At 47.1% G+C, this 26,206-nt stretch overlaps 1 long non-coding RNA gene across 1 annotated transcript; it reads left to right on the forward strand.

Moving 5' to 3' along the window:
- The first annotated feature begins 7,015 nt into the window (after positions 1-7,015).
- On the forward strand, positions 7,016-22,404 carry LOC132823833 (uncharacterized). Its single transcript, XR_009645595.1, has 3 exons — positions 7,016-7,105; positions 21,104-21,196; positions 22,218-22,404. It is a non-coding gene; the product is annotated as an uncharacterized LOC132823833 (long non-coding RNA).
- Positions 22,405-26,206: the final 3,802 nt, after the last annotated feature.

Here is a 26,206-nt window from a genome sequence, read left to right on the forward strand (position 1 = left end):
GTGTGTGTGATGGTGGTGGAATGTGTGGGGCTGTGCGTGATGGTGAGCGTTGCATGGGGCTGTGTGTGTGATGGTGGTGGAGTTTGTGCGGCTGAGCGTGAAGGTAGGGGTGGTGTGGGGCAGTGTGTGTGATGATGGTTGCTTTTGTGGTTGTGACTGTGTTGGTGTGGGTGGTGTGTGGCTGCAGTGTGTGTGATGGCGTTGGAGTGTGTGGTGGTGCGCATGACATTGGGGTGGTGTGGGGCAGTGTGTGTTAGGTAGGTGATGTGTGGGGATTTGAGCGTGAAGGTGAGGGTGGTGTGGGGCTGTGTGTGTGATAGTGGTGGTGTGTGTTGTGGTGAGCTGGACGGTGAGTGTGCTGTGAGGCAGTGTGTGTGAGGGTGGCCGTGTGTGTGAAGGTGAGCAAGCTGGTGAGGGTGGTGTGGGGCAATGTTGGTGTGGTGGTGTTGTAATGTGTCGGAGCAGTGTGTGTGATGGTGGAAGAGTGTGTCGTGGTGTGCATGACAATGGGGGTGTTGTGGGGCAGTGTGTGTGATGATGGTTGCCTGTGTGGTGGTGAGCGTGACTATCGGTGTGGTGTGGGGCAGTGGGTGTGAGGTCGGTGGAGTGTGTGGGGGTGAGCGTGGCGATGAATGTGGTGTGGGGAATTGTGTGAGGTACGTGGAGTGTGTGGAGATGAGCGTGATGGTGAGGGTGGTGTTGGGCAGTGTGTGTGATGATGGTTGCTTTTGTGGTGGTTTGTGTGACGGTGGGGGTGGGGTGGGGCAGTGTGTGTGATGGTGGTGGCTTTTGTTGTGGTTAGCGTGACTGTCGGTGTGGTGTGGGGCAGTGTGTGTTTGTGGTGGAGTGTGTGGTGGTGCGCAAGACAATGGGGGTGTTGTGGGGCAGTGTGTGTGGTGATGGTTGCGTTTGTGGTTAGTGTGGTGGTCGGTGTGGTGTGGGGCAGTGTGTGTGAGCCTGGTGGAGTGTGTGCGCGTGAGCGTGACCTGAGGGTGGTGTAAGGCAGTGTGTGTGATAATGGTAGAGGGTGTCATGGTGCGCATGACATTGGGGGTGGTGTGCGGCTGTATGTGAGAGGTAGGTTGTGTGTGGGGTTGAACGTGACGGTCAGGGTTGTGTAGGGCTATGTGTGTGATAGTGGTGGAGTGTGTGTTGGTGAGTGTGACGGTGGGGGTGGGTGGGGAAGTGTATGTGAGGGTGGTGGTGATGAGTGGTACGGTGAGAGTGCTGTGGGGCAGTGTGTGTGAGGATGGTCGGGTGTGTGATGGTGAGTGTTACGGTGAGGGTGGTGTGGGACAGTGTGTGATGGTGGTGGAATGTGTGGTTGCACGCATGATAGTTGGGGTGGTGTGGGGCAGTGTATGAAGAAGATGGAGTGTGTGGGGATGAGCGTGACTGTCGGTGTAGTGTGGGATAGTGTGTGTGATTGTGGTGGAGTGTGAGGTGGTGAGCGAGACGGTGAGGATGGTGTAGGGCAGTGTGTGTGAGGGTGGTGGAGTGTGTGTTGGTGAGCATGACGGCGAGGGTGGTGTGGAGCAGTGTCTGTGATGGTGGTGGAGTGTGTGGGCTTGAGCGTGATGGTGAGGGTGGTGTTGCGCAGAGTGTATGATGTTGGTGGCGTTTATGCTGGTGAGCGGTACGATGAGAATGGTGATGGGCAGCGTAATTGAGCGTGGTCGAGTGTGTGATGGTGAGCGCTACTGTGGGGGTGGTGTGGGGCAGTGTGTGTGATGGTCGTGGAATGTAATGGTGAGCGTGATGGTGAGGGTGGTGTGGGGCAGTGTGTGTGATGGTGGTGGAGTGTGTGGGGTTGAGCGTGAAGGTGGGTGTAGTGTGGGACAGTGTGTGTGATGGTGGTGGGGCTTGTGGGCGTGAGCGTGATGGTGAGGGTGTTGTGGGCAGTGCGTGTGATCATGGAGGAGTGTGTGGTGGTGTGCATTACAATGCAGGTGATGCGGGGCAATGTGTGTGTTGGTGGTGTATGTGGTGGTGACCGCGATGGTGAGCGTGGTGTGGGGCAGTGTGTGGGATGGTGATGGATTGTGTGGGGTGAACGTGACGGTGAGGATGGTGTGGGTCAGTGCGTGTGATGGTGGTGGAGTATGTGGGGATGAGAGAGATGGTGAAGGGTGGTGTGGGTCAGTGCGTGATGCTGGTGGTGGGATGTGTATGGTTGGGTGTTATGGTAGTGGTGTTGTGTGGCAGTGTGTGAGGATGAGCATGACGTTAGGTGTTGTGTGGGGCCGTGTGTGTGATCGTGATGGAGTGAGTGTGGGGGGACAGGGTGACGGTGACACAGGAAGTGTGAGGAGTCAGGGTGACAGTGATGGAGTGAGTGTGTGGGGGTCAGGTGATGGTGATGGAGTGAGTGTTAGTGTTTCAGGGTGACAGTGATGGAGTGAGTGTGCAGCGGTCCGGATTTTGGTGATGGAGTGAGTGTGCGCGGATCACGGTGACGGTGATGGAGTGAGTGTGAGGGGTTCAGGGTGACAGAGATGAAGTGAGTGTGAGGGGTCAGGGGGACGGTGACGGAGTGAGTGTGAGGGGACAAGGCAACAGTAATGGAGTGAGTGTAAGGGGGTCACGGTGACGGTGATGGAGTGAGTGTGACGGGGTCAGGGTGAGGGTGATGGAGTGAATGTGAGGGGGTCAGGGTGATGGTGATGGAGTGAGTGTGAGGGTTTCAGGGTGACAGAGATGAAGTGAGTGTGAGGAAATCAGGTGTTGGTGATGGAATGAGTGTGTGGACTTCAGGATGAATGTGATGGAGTGAGTGTGAGCGGGTCAGGGTGACAGTGATGTGGTGAGTGTGAGGGGATCAATGTGACGATGATGGAGTGAGTGTGAGGGTTCCAGGGTGACAGCGATGGAGTGAGTGTGCGGTGTTCAGGGTGACGGTGATAGAATGAGTGTGAGGGGTTCAGGGTGACGGTGATAGAGTGAGTGGAATGGGGTCACGGTGACGGTGATGGAGTGAGTGTGAGAGGGTCACGGTGACGGTGATGGAGGGAGTGTGAGGGGTCAGGTTGATGGTGAGGGAGTGAGTGTGAGCTGGTCAGGGTGGGTGTGATGGATTAAATGTGAGGGGGTCAGGGTGGTTGTGATGGGGTCAGGGCGATGGTGACGGAGTGAGTGTGAAGGTGTCAGTGTGATGGTGATGGAGTGAATGTGAGTGGGTCAGGGTGACGTTGATGGAGTGAGTGTGAGGGTTTCAGTGTTACGGTGATGGAGTGAGTGTGAGCGGGTCAGGGTGAGGGTGATGGAGTGAATATGTGGGGGTCAGGGTGACGTTGATGGAGTGAGTGTGCGCGTGTCACGGTGACGGTGATGGAGTGTGTGTGAGGGTTGCAGGGTGACAGAGATGAAGTGAGTGTGCGGTGTTCAGGGTGACGGTGATGGAGTGAGTGTGAGAGGGTCAGGGTGATGGTGATGGAGTGAGTGTGAGGGGGCCAAGTTGATGTTGATGGAGTTGTGTGAGCTGGTCTGGGTGAGGGAGATGGAGTGAGTGTGAGGGGACTGGGTGACAGTGATGGAGTGAGTGTGAGGGGATCATGGTGATTATGATTGAGTGAGTGTGAGGGGATCAGTGTGACGGCGATGGAGTGAGAGTGAGAGGTCAAGGTGACGGTAATGCAGTGAGTGTGAGGGTTACAGGGTGACGGTGATGTAGTGAGTGTGAGGGGTTCAGGGTGACAGTGATGGAGTAAATGTGAAGGGTTCAGTGTAACGGTGATGGAGGGAGTGTGAGGAGACAGGGTGATGACGATGGAGAGAGTGTGAGCTAGTCACGGTGACCGTGATGGAGTGAATGCGAGTGGGTCATGGTGACGGTAAAGGACTGAGTGTGAGAGGTTCAGTGTGATGGTAATGGAGTCAGTATGAGGGGGTCAGGGTGACAGTGATGGAGTGATTGTGAGGGGAACAGTGTGACAGCGATGTACAAGTGGGAGGGGGTCTGGGTGACTGAGATGGAGTGAGTGTGAGGGGGCCAGGGTGATGGTGATGGAGTGCGTGTGAGGGTTCAAGGTTACAGTAATTAGAGAGTATGAGGGAGTCAGTGTGATGTTGATGGAGTGAGTGTGAGCGTGTCAGGGTGACGATGATGGAGTGAGTGTGGGTGTCATGTTGACGTTGATGGAATGAGTGTGAGATGTTCAGGGTGATGGTGATGGAGTGAGTGTGAGGGGTCAGGATGACAGAGATGGGGTGAATGTGTGGGGTTCAGGGAGACCGTGGTGTAGTGAGTGTGATGGGTCTCAGGGTGACGGTGGTAAAGTGTGTGTGAGGGTTTCCAGGTGACAGAGATGGAGTGAGTGTGAGGGGGTCAGGTTGACAGTGATGTAGTTAGCGTGAGGGCGTCAAGGTGACAGTGATGGAGTGAGTGTGAGCTGGTCAGGGTGACGATGACGGGGTGAATGGGAGAGCTTTAGGGTGATGGAGATGGAGTGGCTGTGAGTGGTTCTGGGTGACAGTGATAGAATGAGTGTGCAGTGTCAGGGTGACTGTGATGGAGTGAGGGCGAGAGGATCTGTATGACGCTGATGGAATGAGTGTGAGTGTTTCTGGGTGAAGCTGATCGAGCGAGTGTGAGAGGGTCACGGTGGCGGGGACGGAGGGAGTGTGAGGGGTTCAGTGTGACGGTGGCAGAGTGATATGAGGGGGTCAGGGTTTCGGTGATTGAGTGAATGTGAGTGGGTCAGGGTGACGGTAATGGAGTGAGTGTGAGGGGGACAGGGTGACAGTGATGGACTGAGTGTGGGGTTGTCAGAATATTGGTGATGGAGTGAGATGGTGGAGGCAGGTACACGGTGATGGAGTGAGTGTGAGGGGGTAAGTGTGGTGGGGTTGGAGTGTGTGTGAGTGGGTCAGGGTGACGATGATGGAGTGAGTGTGTGGGAGTCATGTTGACGGTGATGGAATGATGTGAGAGGTTCAGGGTGACGGTGATGGAGTAAGTGTGAGAGGGTCAGGGTGACAATGACGGAGTGAGTGTGAGGGGGCCAGCGTGACGATGCTGGAGTGAGTGTGTGGGCTCAGGGTGTGAGAGATGGAGTGAGAGTGTGGAGTTCAGGGAGACCGTGGTGAAGTGAGTGTGAGGGGCTCAGTGTGACGGTGGTGAAGCGTGTGTGAGGGTTTAAGAGTGACAGTGTTGGAGTGAGTGTGAGCGGGTCAGGGTGACAGTGTGGGAGCGAGTAAGACGGGTTTAGGGAGATGGTGACTGAGTGAGTGTGAGTTGGTCAGGTTACATTGTTGGAGTGAGTGTGAGGGATTAAGTGTGACTGTGATGGATGGAGTGAGAGGGAGTCAGGGTGACAGTGATTGAGTGCGAGTGAGGGGGTCAGGGTGATGTATATGAAATACGTGTGAGAGAGTCAGGGTGAAAGTGATAGAGTGAGTGTGAGTGGGTCAGTGTGTTGGTGATGGAGTGAGTGTGAGGGGGTTAAGAGTGATGGTGATGGAGTGCGTGTGAGGGGTTAAGTGTGACAGGGATGGAGTGAGTGTGAGAGAGTCAGGGTGACAGCGATGGAGCGAGTGTGAGGGGGTCAGTGTGTCGGTGATGGAGTGAGTATGAAGTGGTCAGGGTGATGGTGATTGAGTGAGTGTGAGGGAGTCAGAGTGACTGTGATGGATTAAGTGTGAAACGTTCAGTGTCTCTGGGTGGAGTGAGAGTGAGGGAGTCAGGGTGACTGTGATAGCATGAGTGTGAGGAGGGGAGTGTGACTGTGATGGAGTGAGTGTGAGGGGGTCATTGTAACGGTGATGGAGTGAGTGTCATGGGTTCAAGTTGACAGTGATGGAGTGAGAGTGAGGGTTTAAGTGTGACAGTGATTGATTGAGTGTGAGGGGGTCAGGGTGACGTTGATGGAGTGAGTGTGAGGGGGTCAGGGTGACAGAGATGGAGTGAATGTGAGTGGGTCGATGTGACAGAGTCGGATTGTGTGTGTGGGGATCATGGTGAAGTTGATGAAGCGATTGAAAGCGGGTCAGGTTGACGGATGGAGTGAGTGTGAGGGTTTAAGTGTGCCATTAAATGGCAGCAGGGATAGACCAGATAATTACAGAGCAAAAAAAACATGTCAGTGGGATGGTGCCTTTTCTCACTGGCCCCTGAGTTGTGAGAAACATTGAAATGTTTCCCTGTAACACCCCCCCTGTGGGATAAGGATGGACAACCCAGCGCTCCCCTCAGTCTGTTACCATAGCGACAGGCTGCTCCATCGCTGAAACACTGAACTGAAATGAGAAAATCCCGGATGGTGTGATTAATGAGGGAATTTGATGAATGGATGGATTTGGGTGAAGGGATATTTCAGCACATTCTTCAGCTGCTGCCTGAACTTAGTCTGGGTCACGGCATAAGTCGCGGTGTTTGTGCAGCAACTGAGGAGCTGCAGCATGAAGCCCAATTCCTGCACAAAGGGATGGAGAAACACAGACTGATACCCCAAATCATACATCCGGCCCCATGTAGAATACAGCATTAACGTTGACTATAACAGGATGAAATTGGCCGAGATCACAAACAGTAAAACGATGGATTTTTTTCGGTTTCTCATTTCAGTGTCAGACTGAGCGTCCCCATTGGTGTGAGCGCGGAGTCTCCTGCGGGCTCTGCTAGTCACTAAAATGTGTCTGACGGTGAGAACATTGAGCAGCAGAATCAGGAGAAATGGGACACCCGGGGTTAGAATGTACTGGAGGAACTCGATTGTGACCCAGACACTGGAGACTCGAACAGCGACTGTTACATCACAAAACCAGGGGCCGTTCCACAGCCGATACCGAGCCGTGAGCATAAAATACCAGAAATGTTCTTTAAACAGCTCAGCACAGTCACTGCTCCCAGAACCACAGCCGCCGTTTTCTCACTGCAATATTTACTTTTCAGCTTCTGGCAACAAATGGCCACAAACCGATCAAAGGTGAAAGTGACGGTGAACCAGACAGAGCAGTCAGTGGCTGCATAAAGCAGGACAGCGTGGACATTACACACGGGGACGGAGTGCCTCAGGAAATAAAACTGTTCCTTATAAACAATGGGAATGTGTCTCAGGATCAGGTCGAGGATAATGACCAGGAGATCCGCCGCTGCCATGGCCCCCAGGTAACGTCTGACACATGGAGACAATCCACAATCTTTATAAAGCAGGACGTAGATGGTCACTACGTTAACTGTGAGGAAGGAAAACAAACCCATTATCCATCAGCCTGGAGGCAAAGGGACCCGTTTGATCGGGGACCCAGTGAGATTTTCAAATGTGTCCCTGTATTCAGGGATTTATTAAAATAATTGGAGCTGGAATAACAAATGGGAAGGTCGGAATTACTGTCAAAAATGTGACATAAACCACAAGAAACCCTCCCTCCCCAAACACACAGAGACACATCCATAAGGACAGAATGGTTTCTAGAACATTCCCACACACTCGATCACTCGAGAGCAGACACAGATCACTCCTTCCCAGTTCCTAATACGGAGAGTGGGAACGTTCCTGTCCTGAAGGATTCTCTCCCAGTTTCCTGAAGACAAACGGAGTTTGGGATTCCCGTATTTTGGTCTAAATTGTTGTCGATCCTGTGTCGTGGAGAAATGTAAACGCAGGGAAAACGTATTCCCCCTTTAACTGTCTGAGGGGGCTTCGGAACAGTGTCTCCTCTCCCTGGAACGGGATCTCTTCCCTCGGGATCTTATCGTTTGTTCAATTCACTGACGTCCGGCCGTTCACAAACTAACAACGTCAGGGACAGAACATTCCGGGTGATATGGTTAATGTAATTTCTGCAGTTTCATGCATTCACATACATACACCTACACACACATTCACTCACACACATACACACACACACATACACACACCTACACACACTCTCACACACATACATACACACACACTCACTCACACACCTACACACACACTCACTGTACTAAAACTGAGGTTTAATGAATAAAAGCTAAATTATGAAACTAATGATCGACTAGGCCATAATGAAGCATGAACTAGAAGTCACCTCTGTTATGCCAGGAACATGGTAACCTTGGGCAAGAAACCAAGGAATGCTTCAGTTAGACACAGAGGGCAAAATACAATGAAAGCTCTTTTCATGACATCAATAAATGTTATAACTAGTAGCAGAAATTGTAAAATAATATAACATTTTAATTAAAGAAATTGGCAGAGAAAAGCGTGAAATGCTTTAACCAATGGAATTGTCATTAATGATTTTTAATGTAAGAAAAATCCATAGCGTGAGATGTTTAAACCAATGAAATTATCACCAATGTATTTGAATGGAAAAATAATGTATAAGTATTAGTGCTGTAAAATCTTCCGTTGCGACTTCCGAAGTCCATTTTGGAACTCGCCCAATCTTCGAAGATTGAATAAACATCTGTTGCTCCGTTTGTGTGTGTCTCGCAGTATTTCGATTTGCCACGGGAGAAGTGATAGCCGGTGGGGATAAGGGCTGATACCAGTCAACTTGGAGTTCGCCTTTTTGAACTTAACCTTGCGGACAGTCTCCCTTGATACAAGGGTTAAAGGACAGTCCGCGGTTGGCAGAGTTCGGAGGCAGGACCCGGTTGTTCTGAATCAGAACCCTAGAGTTAGAATAGTTAGCCAAGTGTCAGGAACTATTCTCCGGAGACTCAGAAAGCCTAGACAGAATTCACTTATAACAAATTTGGGGGCTCGTGTCCGGGATCCTAAACAGAACTCCCACGGGAGGCTCTGAATTATTCTGGGACACTGTGACACACACAGATGTTTGAGCAAACGATGTGAATAGGAAGCGCTCATAATAAAGTAAAAAGGTTGAAGCTTCGAAAAAGTAAAAAGGTGATTTTTTACTTTGAGTCGGACAACTCCGTGCACAGGATCAAGGTAAGAACCTTCTCTGGTATTTTGGGGCTTTCGCGGTTGAGAAGGGTTCACTGCCTTGTCGACTCGGTGTTTGTGACAGGTAACCGGGGTTAATTGAGTAACCAGAGTGTAGGTTAGCCTGAAGACCAACCATGGGTGGCCGAGGTTCCAGGTCTAAAAAGGAACGGGAAAACGAAACCCCACAGATTCCCCTTAATAGTCCGCTGGGACGAAAATTGGGGAATTGGAGTCCCTACGAAAGTCGGGGCTTAAAGAAAAAGGAAATGATAAAATACTGCTGTTTTGTTTGGGTAAAAGAACCCATCCGTCCGCCATCAGTGATCTGGCCAAAATTTGGATCGGACGAGGATTGGGTTTGTTAAATTTTAAATGATTATGTAAAGAATAAACAGTATCCAGGTTTAAAAGAGAGCGAGTATGCTGCATGTTGGGTAGGGAACCTGACAGCAACTGCTCCAACCCCAGTACCCTTATATCCTTTAACCCCACTGAATGAGAGTAAGTGGGAAGTATTAGAGAACTTACCCCCGCCTGTGGCACCCCCGCCATATGCTCTTCAGGAGGAAAAACGGCAGCGGCCGTTGGAGAATCGGGAGCGGGATCCAGGGGATCTGGCGAAGGGGACGTGGAAGCCACAGCAGCAGGGGCTGAGGGGGTAAGGAGATCTGCACGACTAAAGGAGAGAGAGATGAGGGGAAAAGGTGATAAAGAAGTAGTGAGACTGTGTCCCCTACGGGAGGTCCCGTTTGGGGAACGGACCACAGGATTTGTTGTAGCCCCATTAAACTCAAATTATATAAGACAACTGAAGTTTATTTTTTTTACCAGCAGCTTGCAGTAAGACCGACAGAGAGAGAGAGAGTGCAAGAACTGCTCGCAAAAGATTTAACCCTCTGTGATTCGGTTTGAATGCACATTGGTTTGTTGGTGATTGAATGAGGAAGTTTTATTCACTGGAGCTTGAGTTCCAGGATTGTTTTAAATGTGATCTTTATGTAAACTTAACATGATTTATTTTCAATATGTGAAGGACAGTTGTAGTTTCAGTTCAACAGTAGACTGTCGGGGAAAAAAAGACGATAACTTCCATGGTTATTATCTGAGACCTTGGATTCGGCCATTAGAATTTTTTTTTAAACTTGAATTGACAAATTATTGTAAGACAGCTCTGATTATTTTACGACCTAAAGTATTGTAATTGAGAAATAATTGGTCAGGAGTACATAAGAAAACTAATTTTGGATCTAAATTAGAGTACTAAATCTGGGTGATTACAGTGGATTTCAAAATTGGGAACTGTATGCATTTTACATTTTAAATATTAAGTACTGAATAAATGGACGTAAATATATAAATATGTTTACAAGTTAGGAACAGGCTTTAAAGTTAGTCAAGCATGAATTAATAAATTGGTGTTTGAGGATATGAGAAGCTAGGAACATTGCAATATTTCTTAAAAAAAGGAAGAACGTATCGACTAAAGTGCCGATAGGGGACAAGGAGATTGGGTTTGTGTGTGACCCCCTCACCAGTGGGGAGGTCGGAACATTTAGAAGGAAATGACGGTCCTGGATGAGAATCCGATAGGATTGTCAGAACAAATTAATTTTTGAGGCCCAGTCTGTATATGTGGGCTGAGTTAATGTCTATTTTTGAATATACTATTTACTGGGAGAGAAAGGAGACTTATATGGGGATACTGGATAGGGAAAGTGTTAATTGAGATTTTAAAAAACTAGTAGCAGTGCCGGTATTAAGCTTGCCGGACAATTTGGCATGAGAGGGGGATGGTTAGGGGTGAAGACAAATATCCCCTTCAGAACCCAAACTGGGACCACCACAATATAGAAGGGTGCAATAATATGTTAGACATGCAAAATTTGATAATCCAAGGATACAAACTTGCATCCCCAAACAACAAAATTTAGCCAAGGTTTTCGACCTGAGGCAGGGAAAGGACGAGTCTCCCTGTGCATTCTTACACAGATTAAGGGAGTCGGTTAGGAAATGTTCGGGTATAGACCCAGATGGGGAAATAGGATGACGGATGGTAAAGGTTACAGAAGATAGAGGACGGGAACGGTAGAAATGAGTCGGAGTTGTTACAGGAGGTTGAGAAAGTCAGTAATAAGGGATGACTGTATGAAAGACAAAAGGAGTCGGATAAATAAGGTGGTTATCTAAATCTGAATATTTATGTCTTTGTGGGCCGGCCCCCAATAGGAATTTTGTGTTGGTGAAGATTTATGTGTGTCTTTGTGTGTGTAAATTTGATTGTAAAAAAAAGTCTCTGTGGATGTGAGAATTTGTGTTTGTGTATGGATTTTTTTTTAAAAAAGGCTTCTCAGCTAACAAGCAGTTTAACACTTTGTGCTCTGGCTTGAATTCATCTGTTTGTTAATGGTTTTATGTGTGAAACTTGTTGTTTGTCATTTGATTCAGTGCGCTATTTTTGATTGTAATTTTATGAATGCTCAACGTTATTTTTTTTTCTCATGATATGATTTTATTAGAACTTAAGGAGGACCCTGATACTGGGAGAAAACAGCAGTATAGGTGGACTGTCTTAGCTGAAGGTTTTACCGAGTCACCAAACTTGTTTGGACAGATCCTAGAACAAGTTCTTGAGGGCTTGACTTTAAGACCAACTTTAAAGTTAATTCAGTATGTGGACGACCTCCTGTTGTCCGGTCCCACCCAAACTGACACACAGCAGGGAACCAATGATTTATTAAACTACCTTGCAGTGAAGGGATTGCGAGTTAGTCAGAACAAACTACAGTATGTGGAACGGGAAGTAAGATATTTAGAGCAATTGATCAGTCAAGGGCAGAAGAGAATAAGCCCTGAAAGAGTAAAGGGAATTGTAGAATTAGGATTACCCAGAACTAAAAGAGAACTCAGAAAGTTCCTGGGGTTTGCTGGGTTATTGCAGACTCTGGATAGATGACTATGCTATTCTTACAAAAAAAGCTATATCTACAGCTAACGGAAGAAGCTCCGGACAGGATTAAATTGGACCTAGAAGGAAAAATGCTGATTGAAACTTTAAAAGAAAAATTAGTTACAGCACCCGTTTTGAGCTTGCCAAATTTTAATAAAGATTTTAGACTATTTGTTAATGCCAAAAGCGGGACAGCTTTTGGGGTCTTAACTCAAGAATGGGGGGGGGGGGGCATAGAAAACCTGTAGCTTTCCTCTCCAAAATTCTAGACCCTGTCTCACGGGGTTGGCCCGAATGTGTACAAGCAGTAGCAGCCACTGCTAAGCTAGTGGAAGAAAGCCAGAAACTGACGTTTGGAGCACCACTGACTGTGGTTACTCCTCACCAAGTCCGCACTATTCTGAATCAAAAAGCGGGACGATGGCTCACAGACTCCCGAATCCTGAAATATGAGGCAGTGCTCTTAGATAGAGAGGACCTTAAGATAGAGGTGGGAGCATGTTCAAATCCGGCTGACTTCTTCTGGAAAGGAGGACCATTCATGAGATTGAGTGCAAGGTAGTAATAAGTTAGAACAATTCCAAATTCACACGACATGAGGGGTGGTATCCACCTTCAGGAAAATGAGGCAGGGGAGCAGTGGCTCCGGAACAGATGTACAAAGAAATAGGCTGCTGATAAGGCAGGGGGGAACATAAACTCTGAGGGTAGATGCGAATTAATATGGGTAACTTGAGAGTGAGTTTCAGGACGTTGAGACAGTAAGTAGACTGTATTGCGCTGAGATTGTTCGTGGGGGCTATACAGCGCGTAGGGCTGCATTGAAAAACGGTAGGTAGGGAGCGGGAGCTCCGGGGGCGGATGCGCCCAGACACAGGGAAAACATTAAAATGTTACTGACAACCGACCCTGAACAGTTCCATATGTAGAGCAGTGACCTCCGGGAAAAAGGGGGGGGGGGGGAAGATCTGCCACATGAGGACTGCCCAGCAGTACTGGAGACTGCGAGTGGAGATAGTTGGGGAAAAGAATTAGCACTTGAAGACCTGGTGGTCGAGGGGAGGTCGCTATGAGCTCCGATGCGCAGACACAGGAGACAGTGACAGGCAGACATAGACAGAGAGACCAACACCGTATGAGAGAGAGAGAGAGAGACTAGCTGTGTGTGAGGACCTACAGAGAGAGAGCGGAAGCTATTACATTTTGTTGTGTTTCTGGCTGAAAGTCATCTGTTCGTTAGTGCATGAATGTTTGAGTATTTATCACCTAGAGCTTGAGTCATGAGATATTTGTATCTGTAAATATGTTGAGACTCTGGGCTTCGCTGTTTCTCGTTTACTCCACCAGGGATTCCTGACTCAGACACCACCTCTGGATTTCGCTGTGCACACTATTGAAACCGGTGAAGGGGTTTTGATCAAACACTGACAACAGTTAACTCTCGAACTTGTGTGGGACGGCCCGTTCCTAGTACTCCTCACCATTGAACGGCGGAGAAAAGCTGGCAAATGGCCAGTCACCTCTCCAGTTAAGAAAGGAGTCTGGACAGCCGAATCAACACGTGACCCACTATAACTTAGACTGAACAGACTTTGATTAACTGACTATACTATGGCGACGTGAGTGCGGGGACTGTTTCTTCAGAATTGTATGTAAATCTTGTTTTGTGCTTTGATATATTGTTTAAGTTCTTAGCACTAGTCAGAATTATGCTGCTATTCCTGTTACTTCTGAGTTTTGCTCATATATCTTTTTCAGATGTTGTGTTAATGATTTCTGTTTCGGAATTTCCACAAGTTATAAAAATTGATGCTTGCAGCCTAAGTAGAATGCCCAGATGTAGAGTTTCAAAGGGAATATCTTTCCTCGAAGATATTTCTTCACACCCTACGGAACCGCAAAAGCCACCGCCTAGCATCACTATCCATAGAGCCCCCTTTAGCCCAGCCCTAAACTGTTTTGACAGGAAGTGTCATCCTATATATATCTCACCATTAAAAATGCTTCCTCTGAAGACTCATTTCCCCATAAAAATGGGTCCCAACTCCTTAGTAAAGATTTAAAGATAGAGATGACAGTGTATGGGAAGCGTTTTGTGGGCTGCTATTTTTGAACTGGCGTCGGACGGGGACAGCCTTTGGGATTCCTTGATTCTAAACTGCAACCGTTAACCCCTTACACTGATCCAAAGTCACTGCAGATTATAGAGGTTAAAGACCTGAGACAGACTCTTGAAATAGAAACAGGATATGGATAAACAAATGCCTGGATTGAATGGGTTAAATATACTGTAAAAAGTCTGAACAAAAGCAATTGCTATGCATGTGCCTCCGGTAGGACAGTGTCTCAGGTAGTTCCCTTTCCGTTCGGGTGGGAGCGAAACAAACAGGGCATGGAATGCATGATAGCCCTATATCAAGATGAGACTGCATGGAAAAATCCGAATTGTGCCTCTTTGTCTTTGATGTTCTCTTCCTTAAAAGGACATAAGAGGCAAGCTCCCCCTGTGTTTTCTGCCGCTGTTGGGAATCACACATCGTGTGTTTATAGACAGGGTGGATCTATTGATTTGGGGGAGCTGAGATTGTGTTCGGTGATTAAAAACGTTACTGAAGCAGTGGAAGGAAGAAATTACTCATCTTTAAACGTTCCCCGAGCGGATCTGTGGTGGTATTGTGGAGGAAAACTACTGAGACCCACCCTGCCCCCTGATTGAAAGGGGATATGTGCAATTGTACAATTGGCAATACCATTCACCTTGGCATTTGAAAGAGAACAGTGAGTTGGGAGAAAAGGAAGAGATAAGAGATCACTGCTACCCACTTCTGTTGATGAAAGGATTTATCTTGATTCAATAGGGGTCCCTAGGGGGGTGCCTGATGAGTTCAAAGCTCGTAACCAGACTTCAGCAGGCTTTGAATCATCCCTATTCTGGTGGGTTACTATTAATAAGAATGTGGATTGGATAAACTACATTTATTATAACCAAGCACGGTTTATTAACCACACTAGAGATGCAGTAAAGGGTTTGGCCGAATAACTGGATGCCACCAGTCGTATGGCTTGGGAAAATAGACTGGCCTTGGACATGCTCTTAGCTGAAAAGGGGGGAGGGGGGGGGGGGTTTGTGTCATGATAGGCTCTCAATGTTGTACTTTTATTCCCAACAATACGGCCCCTGATGGCTCGGTGACCCGTGCCCTGGAAGGTCTCCAGGCACTGGCTGATGAGATAGCTGAGAATTCAGGTGTAAATACTAATTGGACTGGCTGGCTAGAGCGGTGGTTCGATAAATGGAAGGGGGTGATAGTCTCAGTGGTGATTACACTTCTGTTGGTAATCGGGATTTTAGTTGCTTTGGGCTGTTGTATAATTCCATGTCTGCTTGGTCTAATTACCCGCCTTACTGAGACTACTTTGATTAAGAGTGACCCGCAGACAGTTGTGGGCATTCACCTTCAAGCTGATGCAAATGATCCTGAGGCTGATTGGAATAGACAGGCCATGATTATGTTGCAGAAATTACAGACTGCATAAAAAGACAGGGGGGATTGATATGGTTAATGTAATTTCTGCAGTTTCATGCATTCACACAGACACACACACACACACACACACACACACACCTCACACATAACCCACACACATACATACGCCTACACACACACTCACTCACACACATACATACACACACCTACACACACACACATACACACACCTACACACACTCTCACACACATACATACACACACACTCACTCACACACCTACACACACACTCACTGTACTAAAACTGAGATTTAATGAATAAAAGCTAAATTATGAAACTAATGATCGACTAGGCCATAATGAAGCATGAACTAGAAGTCGCCTCTGTTATGCCAAGAACATGGTAACCTTGGGCAAGAAACCAAGGAATGCTTCAGTTAGACACAGAGGGCAAAATACAATGAAAGCTCTTTTCATGACATCAATAAATGTTATAACTAGTAGCAGAAATTGTAAAATAATATAACATTTTAATTAAAGAAATTGGCAGAGAAAAGCGTGAAATGCTTTAACCAATGGAATTGTCATTAATGATTTTTAATGTAAGAAAAATCCATAGCGTGAGATGTTTAAACCAATGAAATTATCACCAATGTATTTGAATGGAAAAATAATGTATAAGTATTAGTGCTGTAAAATCTCCCGTTGCGACTTCCGAAGTCCAGTTTGGAACTCGCCCAATCTTCGAAGATTGAATAAACATCTGTTGCTCCGTTTGTGTGTGTCTCGCAGTATTTCGATTTGCCACGGGAGAAGTGATAGCCGGTGGGGATAAGGGCTGATACCAGTCAACTTGGAGTTCGCCTTTTTGAACTTAACTTTGCGGACAGTCTCCCTTGATACAAGGGTTAAAGGACAGTCCGCGGTTGGCAGAGTTCGGAGGCAGGACTCGGTTGTTCTGAATCAGATCCCTAGAGTTAGAATAGTTAGCCAAGTGTCAGGAACTATTCTCCGGAGATTCAGAAAGCCTAGACAGAATTCACTTATAACACGGGGAATGTCAGTTATAGAATGTCGGACAGAACGTTCCGGGGAGCTCCGTGACCTGTCCATCACCTTTCCCCTCTATCCATTCTCCCAACATGATGTACTGTGCACAGGCTACATATCCATCCAGCACGGGGAGCTGCACTGACCACATCATTGTATTATCTATAAACCTCAGCCAGACAGTCTGACCAGTACAGAAACCTGTGCAGTGATCACCCGTGAATTAAGCTGTAACCCAGGAGCAGTTATCCTGCCAGCATGTAGGGCTGTGTACCCCACCCCAGTGCATTGATTAGATTACTTACAGTGTGGAAACAGACCCTTCAGCCCAACAAGTCCACACCGACCCGCCAAAGTGCAACCCACCCATACCCCTACATTTACCCCTTACCTAACACGACGGGCAATTTAGCATGGCCAATTCACCTGACCCGCACATCTTTGGACTGTGGGAGGAAACCGGAGCACCCGGAGGAAACCCACGGGGAGAATGTGCAAACTCCACACAGTCAATCGCCTGAGGCATGAATTGAACACGGGTCTATGGCGCTGTGCTAACCACTGTGCCACCGTGCGGCCCCAGGAATAGAAGGATCATCCACACGAGGCTGTGCTAATTTCTTGGTGCTATCGTGTTGAACTCACCTCGTTAACTACCCATGGTGTCCCTCTCATTCAATACCAGCCCGATTCTCCCACCCATCATGCATGCCCCTGGGTATTCTGTGACCCCTGGCACTGGTGCCACGGCGGTCCAGGTGGATGGGCTAGTACAGAGGGTGACCATTCTCTTCCCAGAGGGAGCCACACCACCAGACCCACTGAGCATGGTCTGAGCTCCCCACCCAGCTCAGTGCAGTATCTGCGGTCTGCAGAAATGTCCAGCAATACAGGACAAGCATCAATAACCTTCCCCGCTCTGTCAGGATAAGGGTCACTGTATTCTCTCTGCTCACTGTATATCTGTTATGGCACCTTCCCTACCCCCCCCCCCCCACCCCACCACTCTCTCTCTCTCTCCCCCCTCTCTTCCCCTCTCTCTCTCCCTCTCTCTCACTCGCTCCCTCCACTTTACCCCTCACACTAATAACACTCCATGGATACAACCCTGTGGACTGACTCCATCCGAACCCCTCCCCATGTCCCCCATGTACACCGGCACTAACAGCAGGGCCACCCACTCCCACCCTCCCTTTCTCCCATTCCAGGAGAAACAGCTTGCAGTAGGACGGAAAGGGCCAAGCCGGGTGGTGGAGTGCTCGATATCCATTCCCTCACCCCTCACCTCGCCATGTGGGGAGGGCCCTGGTACAACCCTGGAAGCCTCATGTGGGGATTCTGAAACATCCACGTCCCACCGACCGAGTAAGGAGCAATGTTCAGTGAAGGGCAACTCTCACTTTAAACCCACTGGCAGTTCCGTTTCCCCCGGGCACAACTTAGAAGCCGTGGCCCTGATGCCATCTCCCTTCTGTGTCGAGTTGGTACAAATGGAATCCCCACGGTCTCGGGGGGCAGGAGGGTGGGCTCACAACACATCGTCACCATCACCTCCCAGGAAGGGAGCACGGAGGCTCCCTCCCTCACCGCCCCCTATGAACAGCTCAGATACTGACACTAATCTGTGAGAGTTCCTGCTCTCCCCACTTGTCCTGACATCTTCAACAATCTGTGCTCATATACACGCAGCGCTCTCTATTCCTGCAGCCCCTTTATAATGGACAGCCTGTTTTAAACTGTCTTTCTTTATCTTTCATACCAAAGTGCATCACCTCACACTGCTCTGCATTGATCCCCGTCTACCAGCGTGTCACTGTCCTGTTAGAGTTCCACACTGTCCTCCATAGACTTTACAACTCTTGCAGGTTTGGTACCATTTACAAATATTAAGATTGTCACAGTGTCACAGTGCCCATGAAACAACTGAAATCCTGCCCCACACACAGGAGTGTGAGCAAGTGAAATACTGATATATTCCCAAGGACAGAATCGAATAATGACATACTGTCAATGGAATAACAAAAATCCTGACATATACGAGACAGAGTAGATGAAATATTGACAAACCACAGAGCAAGAGAAATCCGGATAGGTTCCACTTATCTATATTCATCAGGGTATAATGGGATGAAGGTGAAAGTGTGTACTGTACCTTTAAGCAAGGGTGAATGCTGCTCTGAACTGAGAGCTTACAAGTACCTGTGATATGAGAGGATGGCAGACCCAGAAACAGTATATTACTGTAGAGCTGGAGTCGGGTTATAAGCAGTTAAGAGATAGAGGGTCTCTTTCAGTTCACGTTCAGTGTTAAAAACTACATTGTTGTTTTTATTTAAACAGTGGAATTTGGGAGTTCTCTGTCACTCATATTTCAACAGTTTATGAGGCGAATTGAGCATTTATTTATGTTTAGTTTAAATTACCAGAAGAGCTCAATGTTGTGTCCTAACAATTGCTGTGTGTGTATCTGTGTGTCTCTGTGTGGGGCAGGTCTGGCAGTCTCTGTGGTGCTGAAAGTGATGCAATGCCTCCCTCTGCTGGCCTCCACACGCCACTGCACAGGCATTGGTAGAAGGTGAAAACCAACAGGGATTCACTCAGAGAGAGGGCAGCTGCTCACAGCACCATCCAAACTGATATCTTATCCATGTACTGATCTAAATGTCCTTTAAACGTTGTAACTGTACCTGTTTTCACGACATGCTCTGCAAGTTCATTCCACACACAAGCCAGTTTCTGTCTAAAATAATTACCTTTCCTGACTTTTGTAAATCTTTTTTCCTCACACGTTAAAATATCCCTCCGTTTTGAATCCCTAACTCTCAGGAAAAGACATCAGCCCTACAGCTTATCTGTACCCCTCATCACTTTATAAACCTCTGCAAACTTACCCCTCCATCTCACACTCTCCAGTGAAAAATATCCCAGCCTATTCAGCCTCTCCTTATAGCTCAATCCTTCCATTTCCAGCAACATCCAAGTTAAACTCTTCTGAACCCTCTCCAGCTTAATAATATCAAGGTCAATAATATCAAAGTGAATAGTCAATGTATTTTATAAGGGTAATGGAGACCAAAACGAGAGGACATAGTTGTAAAAGGGGAAACATTTAAAAGTGACCTAAGGGGCAGCTGTTTCACCCAGAGGGTGGTGTGCCTATGGAATGAGCGGGCAGGATGTCCAGACTGGACACAGTATTCCGGTAGAGGTCTCACCAATGTCCTGTACAACCTCAACATGACGTCCCAATTCCGATACTCAAAGGTCTGACCATTGAAGACAATTGTGGTAAACACCTTCTTAACCACATTATCTATATGAGATGCAACTTTTAAAGAATTATACCTGACGGCCTTGGTCTCTGTCCTACAACACTGCCAAAGGCCCTACGTTTAATTGTATAAGTCCTGCTCTTGTTGATTTACCAAATCCAATACCTCGCATTAATCCAAACTAAACTCCATCTGCCACGCCTCGGCCAGTGAGTGATATTCCCACCTCCTCACCTTCCCCGTTTAATTTTAAAATGCCCACCCCTCTCCAGGAGGCCTGCACATTCCGGCCTTGATTTTCACAAAGACCCTGAGCTTAGTTTGCCTTGTGTGGTTAGGGGGAGGAGGGACGGATTGCAGACACAGTCAGTGGGGAGGAAAGGCTGGACAGTACTCAGCGGCCTGGTATCATTTCATGGTTTTAGGCAGAGGGCAGACACACGTGAGAGTTGGGTTATACTGGTCGGTGTTTTGTGACCAGAAATTATGGTCTTTCTCCGTGTCTGGTGTTCAGTAATAACTACCTATTTTTCAGAGCCTTCACTGGGCAGAGTGTGTCTGCAGGATTTCTGTCCCTAATATTGCAGACTACAGATAATAGCGATTAAAGATGTTCATAGTTAATTTCGATCTTGCACTTGTTTAACAAAACAAAATGTTTTGTGTAGTTCAGTAATGGTAACCTGATTATAATAATTCCACACCTAGCTGAATGCTGCCCCTTAAAATGTGACCCAAAATCTGGGTATAGTAGTGTACTGGGTAGTGTCCCTGTCTCTGAGTCATGGCTCTGGGTTTGATTCCAATTCCTGACATTGTTTGGTAGTGTTCCTAGCTCTGGATGAGAAGGTGTGGATTCATGTCCTGCCTGTTGCAGAGGTATGTCACAGCATCTCAGGACAGGCTGATGAACAAACACACAGGAGAATAATGTTACAGCTTTATGGTTATTGCCGAGTGGTGCTCGTGTCCCTACCTCCGGGCACAAAGGTCTCGGTGTAAATCCCACAGAAGTGTCTCCTAATATATCTGAACAAACTGATGAAACTGGATTTAGAGATGTGACTTGGTGGAGAAAGAACAGGTGTGGGTGTTGCATTTCAGCATTTCGGCCCTGGATTATTGAAAGTACAGCCATTCGTGTTGATTGAAGTCACATTTCGCAGCAGGAAAGGTTTATAAAATCAGAACGGTCATGGATAGGGTTTGTAGCCAAGGTTTTTCCCCAGTTTAGGGGCGTCCAAAACTAGAGGACATTGGTGGAAAGTGAGAGGGGAAAGGTTTTGAAGAGGCCTAAGGGACACCTTTTCACACAGAGGATGGTGTGCGTATGGAATGAGCTGCCAGAGGAAGTGGTGGAGGCTGGTACAACTACATCATGTAAAAAGCATCTGGATGCTGACAGACCTGCCGAGCTTTTCCAGCAATTTCTGTATTTGTTAAAACAAAACATTCATTTTAACACAGGTATCTATGTTAGCTGTTTGGATACAGAATTGGCTGGCCAACAGAAGACAGCGAGTGGTAGTGGAAGGAAAATATTCTGCCTGGAAGTCAGTGGTGAGTGGTGTTCCACAGGGCTCTGTCCTTGGGCCTCTACTCTTTGTAATTTTATTTAATGATTTGAATGAGGGGATTGAAGCAAGTTTACAGATGACACGAAGGTTGGAGGTGTTATTGACAGTGTAGAGGGCTGTTGTAGGCTGCAGCGGGACATTGACAGGATGCAGAGATGGGCTGAGAGGTGGCAGATGGAGTTCAACCTGGATAAATGCGAGGTGATGCATGTTGGAAGGTCGAACTTGAAAGCTGAGTACAGGATTAAGAATAGGATTCTTGGCAGTGTGAAGGAACAGAGAGATCTTGGTGTGCAGGTACATAGATCTCTTAAAATGGCCACCCAAGTGGACAAGGTTGTTAAGAAAGCACATGGTGTTTTGGCTTTCATTAACAGTGGGATTGAGTTTAAGAGTCGTGAGATCTTGTTGCAGCTCTATGAAACATTGGTTCGAATGCACTTGGAATACTGCGTCCATTTCTGGTCACCCGATTGTAGGAAAAATGTGGATGCTTTGGAGAGGGTTCAGAGGAGGTTTACCAGGATGCTGCCTGGACTGGAGGGCTTCTCTTCTGAGGAGAGGTTGACAGAGCTCGGACTTCTTTCATTGCAGAAAAGGAGGAGGAGAGGGGACCTAATTGAGGTATTCAAGATTGAGAGGCATAGATAGTGTTGATAGCCAGAGACTATTTCCCAGGGCAGAAATGGCTAACACAAGGGGTCATAGTTTTAAGCTGGATGGAGGAAAGTATAGAGGGGATGTCAGAGGCGGGTTCTTTACACAGAGAGTTGTGAGATCGTGGAATGCATTGCCACAGCAGCAGCTGTGGAAGCAGGGTCATTTGGGACATTTAAGAGACTGCTGGATATGCATATGGTCACAGAAATGTGAGGGTGCTTACATGAGGATCAATGGTCGGCACAACATGGTGGGCTGAAGGGCCTGTTCTGTGCTGGACTGTTCTATGTTCCATGTTCTATGTATTCTGAATACATTAAACATTTTATTTTTTAATGATGCAGGGCCATATAAACATATCTTCAAATTGACCGAGACCATTTTCTGCTCAGGGTATGGCTCTGTGTATGACAGCAGCAATGATGCACCGACATGGAACAGGGAATGTGATGGAGACATAGTTTGGATAATGTACAAGGAGACCTCACATGGTCCAGTTTGGGAGAGAATGACATTATTGTGTGATTCAACTCAGAGAGGGAGAAAGTGTCACCTGTCTGAAAAGAAACGGCCTATTGCACTCTCTCTCCTTCATTATTCCTCATCACAGTAACGTGTGCGAGCTAAAATAAAACTCTACTGTCATCATTACCATTCTTATTTTTATAGAATCCTGCAGTGTGGAAACAAGCCCTTCTGCCCAACAAGTCCATACTAACCCTCCAATCAGTAACCTTCCCATGCCCTTCCAGTTACCACTGACTAGTGCACCTAGAGTAGAAATCGCTGAACACTATGGACTATTTGACCAATCCACTTGAATTATACAGCTTTGGGCTGTGGGAGGAAACGGGAGCACCCATCAGAAACTCACGCAGACAAGGGGAGAAGATGCAAACTCCACGCAGATAGTCGCCCGAGGCTGGAATTGAACTCATGCCCCTGATGCTGTGATGGAACAGTGCGAACTACTGAGCCACTGTGCTAACCTGGAACCTCCCGCCAGCCTAATGCAAAGGGAATTCAGCCAAATCCGACCCTCCCAGGATAAAATCCCATTGCTAGCGACTGTGTGAGTACAATATCTTCAGAAGCAGAATAACATTTTGGACAATCTCTCAATTTTTCCTTTTGTCATTAGTTACACTAATATTTTGACAAGGTTGCAGAGATTTTGTTTATTTTAAGGGCGGCATGGTGGCAGTGGTTAGCACTGCTGTCTCACAGCTCCAGAGACCCGGGTTCAATTCCCGCCTCAGGCGACTGACTGTGTGGAGTTTGCACATTCTCCCCGTGTCTGCGTGGGATTCCTCCCACAATCCAAAAATGTGCAGATTAGGTGAATTGACCATGCTAAATTGTCCGTAGTGTAAGGTGCCAGGGTAAGTGCAGAGGAATGGGTCTGGGTGGGTTGCGCTTTGGTAGGTCGGTGTGGACTTGTTGGGCCAAAGGGCCTGTTTCCACACTGTAAGTAATCTAATCTACTTTGTGTGTGTGTGCGTGTGTGTGTGTCAGTGTATTTAGAACGGGAAATAACGGTTCTTTATTTGCAATACCCAAACAGTTTGTCATTCATCTTTCCACCTTAGTTGGAATAACATTGCTCTGGATCAGAAACGTGCTATTTGAGCAGATTAACGATACTAGCCTGACTTGTTCCTAAAACTGACCCTGACCCAGTCTGAGACCGATATCATCGGCTATATCACCGACCTGGTAACATTTAACATTTGTTGTGAACAGTGGAGGAGTGGGACTAGAAAAGGAAACAGTGACCCAAAAAGCCGGGGAACTATAGACCGGTGAGCCTGATGTCGGTGGTGGGTAAGTTGTTGGAGGGGATTCTGAGAGATAGCATTTACATACATTTGGGAATGTAAGGACTGATCGGGGTAGACAACGTGGCTTTCTGCATGGGAAATCATGTCTCATTAATTTTATTGAGTTTTATGAAGAGGTGACAAAGAAGATTGATGAAGGCAGTTGGGTAGACATTGTCTATATGGACCTCAGCAAGGTGTTCATAACATTCCGATTGGTAGGCAGATTAGTAAGGTTCGGTCACATGGGGATACAGAAGAAGCTAGTCACAATTGTCTTGAAGGAAGAGGGGTATTTTTCAGACTGGAGGCTTGTGAGCAGCAGTGTGCTGTAAGAATCAGGACTGAGTTCACAACATTTCATCATTTATGTCAAGGATTTAGATGTGAATATTGGGGCCATAGTTAGTAAGGTTACAGACGACATCAGAAAGGTGGTGTAGGAAATTATCTCAGAGTACAACAAGACCTCAAATAGATGGGACAAAGGGGCAAGGACTGACAGATGAAGTTTAATTTAGATCAATACGAGGTTACACATTTTGGGAAGGCAAATCAGGGCAGAAATTATACACTTAATGGTAAGGGCCTGGTGAGTGTTGTGAAACAAATGGACATAGGGCTGCAGGTAGATTGTTCCTTGAAAGTGGAGTCTAAGGCAGGTACAGAACACATTTGGCACATTTGCCTTAATCAGTCAGAGCATTGAGTATAGGAGTTGTGGTGGCATGTTGTATCTGTACAGGATGTTGGTGAGGCCACTTTAAGAATACTGTGTACAATTCAGTTGTCTGCAGAAAAGATGTACACGGATGTCCCAGGACTGGAGGTTTGAGCTTCAGGGAGAGGTTGATTAGTTTGAGGTGTTTCCCCTGGAGTGTTATTCTAAACAGCCATGTTCTGCTCCCCAGGATCCCAGAACAGGAAAGCATAGGTTGGAGGGCAGAGGACGAATAATTTAGAAGGGACCTGAAGTTAAATGTTTCACACACACAGTGGTGTGTGTACAGAAAGTGCTGTCAGAGGAAGTAGTGAAGGCGGTGACAATCGCACATTTAAAAACTATCTGAAAGAGGAGGGATATTGGTCAAATGCTGGCAAATGGGACTGGATCAGATTTGATATCTGATCGGAGTGAACAGATTGGACTAACGGGTCTGTTTCCGTTCTGAATGACTCTGATTCTGTCAGAGGGATGACGAAAATTCTGAAAGTACGTTTCAAATCCGAATCCTCTTCACTGGACGTTTACTTGGGACATAGAACATAGAAAAATATAATGCAGTACATGTCCTTCGGCCCTCGATGTTGCGCCGACCGAAGCCTACCTAACCTACACTAGCCCAATAGCCTCCATATGCTTATCCAATGCCCCCTTAAATGCACATAAAGAGGGAGAGTCCACCACTGCTACTGGCAGGGCATTCTATGAACTCACAACCCGCTGAGTAAAGAATCTACCCCAACATCTGTCCTATACATACCACCCCTTAATTTAAAGCTGTGTCTCCTAGTAACAGCTGACTCCATTAGCGTAAAAAGGTTCTCACTGTCAACCCTATCTAAACCCCTAGTCATCTTGTAGGTGTCTCTATGTTCACATTGATTGATTGAAAGCTGCGTTAGTGAAATATTTGACAGGGAACTGAGTCATGGATAATGGGACGCAGACAGGAAAGTGGGGCTGAGACCATAACATGATCAGCCACAATCTTAGTGCCTGGTGGAGAAGGTTGAACGTATCTAATGACTCACTCCTATCCCTCAATCCCGTGTCCCTGTGTTCCATTCAGCCCATTAAACCTGTTAGGCAGGAGCATTTGGAGGCTACTTACTTCTATAACCTGGTGAGCAGAAACAGAGGAAATCATTCGGCCCTTCAAGACCGTCCCACACGCTTTGAGGTGATTTGAGAAATGTAATTGTAAAAACCCAGGCTGGGTATGAAAGAGGCTTCTCATCTCTCTTTACAGAGCTTCCCCTCTCTGAAACTTGTGCTCCATTTGTTGGTCATGTTGTAGACCCAAATTCACTATGAATACAGCCCCCATACTTCACCCAGCGATGGCTCACACAATCCTCTGGTCTCCCTGACGGCAACATTCAATAACAGAACATTCATGAAAATAACACCCACTAACTTTCCAATAAGAGCATGTGAGAATATCAGACTCAGGGGCAGGTCGTTCACTCCTCAAACCTGACTTTCCCTTCACTAAGATCATGGCTGATCTGCTCTTGGTCTCAAACCCTCTTTCAAACCCAATTCTTCATCGCCCTCAAATCTCTGACAGGTCAATATCCATCTACCTCCTCTTCAAATACTTTCAGTCATCGAGCTCCCTGAACACTCTTGAGAAGAGAAATCCTGACATTCAACGCCACCTGTTTGAAGAAAATCCTTGCTGCTCCTATACCATGGCTTATTGATATGAACAAAAGAGATTAACACAAGGGGTCAGGTAATAATGACTGGCCCTGATATCAAGGCTTCTGTTGACTTCTGTTGACAT

The sequence above is a fragment of the Hemiscyllium ocellatum genome, chromosome 17 (genome assembly GCF_020745735.1).
Source record: "Hemiscyllium ocellatum isolate sHemOce1 chromosome 17, sHemOce1.pat.X.cur, whole genome shotgun sequence".
Classification (NCBI taxonomy): Eukaryota; Metazoa; Chordata; class Chondrichthyes; order Orectolobiformes; family Hemiscylliidae; genus Hemiscyllium; species Hemiscyllium ocellatum.